Source organism: Triticum dicoccoides, chromosome 5B (genome assembly GCF_002162155.2).
Source record: "Triticum dicoccoides isolate Atlit2015 ecotype Zavitan chromosome 5B, WEW_v2.0, whole genome shotgun sequence".
In the NCBI taxonomy this organism is placed as follows: Eukaryota; Viridiplantae; Streptophyta; class Magnoliopsida; order Poales; family Poaceae; genus Triticum; species Triticum dicoccoides.
This window is the reverse complement of record NC_041389.1, coordinates 12142748-12146931: the sequence shown is the minus strand read 5'-3', so window position 1 is coordinate 12146931 and position 4184 is coordinate 12142748.

Genomic DNA, 4184 nt, shown 5'->3' with positions numbered 1-4184 from the left:
GGCCGGGGCTCCTCGTCATCGTCCTCGCTTTGCGACCCCTTCTCCTTATTCTCGGCATTTAACTTGTCGGCCTGTTTAAAAATCCAACACTCTCTGTTGGTATGGTTGGCTGGTTTATCAGGGGTGCCGTGGATTTGACATGGGCGATCGAGGATGCGGTCCAAGTTGGACGAGCCCAGATTATTTCTTTTATATGGCTTCTTCCGCTGACTGGACTTAGAGCCACTGAATCCGGCGTTGACCGTCGTGTCCTCGGTGTAGTCATTGTTGCTTCAACGCTTGTGTCTATTGCGTCGGGGCTTGACGTTGCTATTTCTTGCTTCAGAAGTGCTAGGTTCATTGGTATTGCTGCGAGCTAGCCAGCTATCCTCGCTCGCACATAAGCGGGTCATAAGCGTCGTGAGGGCTGCCATAGACTTCGCTTTTCTTGGTCGAGGTGTCGGGCGAGCCATTCGTCACGGATGCTATGTTTAAAGGCCGCTAGGGCTTCAGCATCCGGACAGTCGACGATCTGGTTCTTTTTAGTTAAGAATCTGGTCTAGAATTTCCTGGCTGACTCTCTGGGCTGTTGAACTATGTGACTTAAGTCATCGGCATCTGGAGGTCGGACGCATGTACCCTGGAAGTTGTCGAGGAAGGCGTCTTCCAGGTCCTCCCAGCTGCCAATTGAGTTTTCTGGCAAACTGTTCACCCAGTGCCGAGCAGGTCCCTTGAGTTTTAGCGGGAGGTATTTGATGGCGTGAAGGTCATCACCGCGGGCCATATGAATATGGTGGAGAAAATCTTCAATCCATACCGCGGGGTCTGTTGTACCATCATATGATTCGATGTTCACGGGTTTAAACCCTTCTGGGAATTCATGTCCCATTACTTCATCAGTGAAGCAGAGGGGGTGTGTGGCGCCTCTATGTCAGGCCACGTCGTGACATAACTCGGATGGAGTTAATCTGCGGTATTCAGCCCGGTCATGGTTATATTTTTCACGTTCGGCCGGATGGTCGTCATCGCGCATCAGGGCACGCCCCCGCGATCTGTAGATCGATCTAGTCTGACCCGCTCTGTTTTCCAGGTCATGCCGCAGGTCATATGTATATCCCGAGCTGTTATGTCTCTGTTTTTTTGGCGAGGTAGTGTGGGCTGGTGTTCGGCTTAAGTTGCCGCTTTATCCCAGCCACGTGGTGGTCGGTCAGCCGCATTATACGCTGGTAGGACGGGCTCCAGCGCCTCGTCATCGAATTAGGGTAATAATTTGCGCTTCGGGTAACTTTTGGTTGGGCGCTCGAGGCTGTATTCCTTGGTTGCCAGGACATTAGTCCATCTGTCACTAAGGAGATCTTGATCAGCTTTAAGCTGCTGCTGCTTCTTTTTCAGGCTCCTTGCAGTGGCTATTAGCCGCGCTTAAAGCGCTCCTGGTTGATGGGCTCCTCAGGCACGATGAAGTCTTCGTCGCCGAGGCTCGCCTCATCCTCGGAGTGTGGAAGATAATTGTTGTCCTCCGAATCTTTGTTAATGGCTTGTTCATTAGGGCTGACTCGCCCATCCTCCCGTTCATCATGTTCGGAAGTTGGCTCAACGGGGTCTTCGTTGTCTTCGGCATCGTCCGGAGTATTTTCTTCTGTGCTGGTATTGCTGTTTTTTCCATGGCGTGGTCTAGAGCGGCGCCGCTGTGCTTTGGCTGCTTCTCTGGAGGCCTATCCTCGGCTGGATCCTTTTTGTTATCGTTGTTGTTCTCTTTGGGTGTATCCACCATGTATACATCATACGAGGAGGTGGTTGTCCAGCGCCCTGTGCACGGAGGTTCTAGTGTCTACTCCTCTCCGGCATCGTCGTCCATACTGTCGATTTCTTCGGAGCCGTAATCGAGCATGTCGGTTAAATCTTCGACAGTGGCTACGAAGTGGGTGGTGGGTGGGAAACGGAATTCTTCGCCCTCAGCTCCCAATTCGAACCAGATATAGTTTGACTAAGAGTTCCTTGATAAGGAGAGGGTTCTTAATGAGTTTAGCACATCGCCTAAAGGTGAGGGTGGAAGATGTCCGCGGAGCTGAACTCAACAATCGGCGCCTGATCAGATTCGATGGGCGCGGATGCACGCGGTTCGGAACCTATGGCCAGAGACGAATCCGAGGTTCCAGTGACACAGGCCCCCTCGAGGTCGGATCTGTGTCCGGCTCTAACACCGATGAGTCTGCGGCTTCCGCGGCGGGGTTGAGCTTCCCGTCCTCGGGCGACGCAATCTGCTCCGGATCCAGGGCTAGAGCAGTTAATAGGCGCTATCACCTGGGCACGGTCCAATGACAGATTTAGGTCATGTTCATCGTGGTGGCCGGGAGCGGCTGCCATGGGCTCAAATCCGTCGAAGATCAAGTCTCCGCGGATATCGGCGACATATTTCAAGCTTCCAAACCTGACCTGATGGCCAGGGGCGTAGCTGTCGATCTGCTCTAGATGGCCAAGTGAGTTGGCCCACAATACGAAGCCGCCGAATATGAAGATCTGTCCGGGGAGGAAAACCTCCCCCTGGACTGCATTGTTGTAGATGATTGATGGAGCCATCAAACCTTTTGGTGACGACGCAGCGGAACTCTCAATGAAAGCACCAATTTCGGTGTCGAAACCGGCGGATCTCGGGTGGGGGGTCCCGAACTGTGCGTCTAAGGTTGATGGTAACATGAGGCGGGGGACACGATGTTTACCTAGGTTCGGGCCCTCTCTATCGAGGTAATGGCTAAAACCCTAGAAGTCTAGCATGTATGATTATGATTGCCCTTATGGACTAAACCCTCAGTTTATATAGACACCAGAGGGGACTAGGGTTGCACAAAGTCAGTTACAGAGAATGGAATCTTCATATCCTAGCGCCAAACTTGCCTTCCACGCCAAGGAGAGTCCCATCCGGACACGGGAGAGAGTCTTCGGTCTTGTATCTTCATAGCCCATCAGTCCGGCCCATGTTGCATAGTCCGGCCGTTCGAGGGCCCCTTAATCCAGGACTCCCTCACGCGTCCTCTTGGCCCGGGGCAGGGGGCGGAGGCGGTGTCGCTCGGCTTGGCGGCGGTCCGGTGACCTGGCGGGGTGGTCGACGGCGGACGTGATGGCGGCACTGCTCCTTAGCGGCAGGGCAGCGTGGTGGTGCTGGGTGGCCGTCGTCGCGCCCCGGACCAGATTTGGGCCCGGCGGGCCCCATCTGGGTCCTAGCGGGCTGGCCCCGGCGTGGCCTCGTTGTCTGTGGCGCGGTGAGGAGGAGGAGCGGCTCAGATATGGGGTGTCGGCGCCGATGGCGTGTTGCTGCTGCGCGAAGGCGGGAGCTTTACAGGCCCACGAGGGCTCGGCCGGGCCTGTGGGCCCACAGGCCTGGTGTGCTCTTGCTATTGCGTCCGGACGGCTACCATCTCTGACGGTGGAGGTGGGGCCCTCCCGCGTGCCGAGGTGCTGATGCCCTAGTCCCGACTCTGATTCTTCGCCACGCTGTCCTCACTTCGCGGTGCCGTGGTGAGATGGCGTGGGGGCCTCATGACCACGTTGGCGCAGGGTGGTGGTTGGTTTGGTGACTGGATCCGTAGCGCCCGAGGTGCGGGCTGGGATCGGGGGAAACCCCTGTCGGCATGGCCGACACCGGCGCGGTGGCGCCTGTGGGTGCCACTTGACCTTCCAGGAGGGCGTTGGGGGCTACCCTTCCTCTCGCCTCGTCGTGTACTGGGGGGAACCCTTGGCAGCAGCGTCGTCATCGTCGCGATCCTTCTTGGAGGTGTTGATAGGTGCCGGCGCTTCGGAGTCTTGGAGCCTAGTGGAAGATCCCGGTGGGCGCAACGATCGCGAGGCTTCTTCGTTTTTGTTGATCCGCCGTTGTCGGCATTTGTTTCTTTTGCTCTTTCTCTGTCGTTTCTTTTGGGCGTGATTGTGCTGCTTCCGCCCCAGCACCTATTCCTGTATGGTTCGGTTGGTTGCTTTGTATACAAAGCGGGGGAACCCTTTTTCGGAAATGAGCAAGGCATACCAACTCATTATGTCCTAGATTTAAGGCATCCCTGTTGTAGCGACTCCATCTTGATTCGGCTGGCTACAACACTTGATGTTTTGTGATTTCTCTCTATCTGGCTGGGTGTCCACTAGATTGCGGCTGCAATGCGAATTGTTTTCTTTCTTTTTTGGGTGTGAATTCATGTGTTGTTTGATGGTATGCC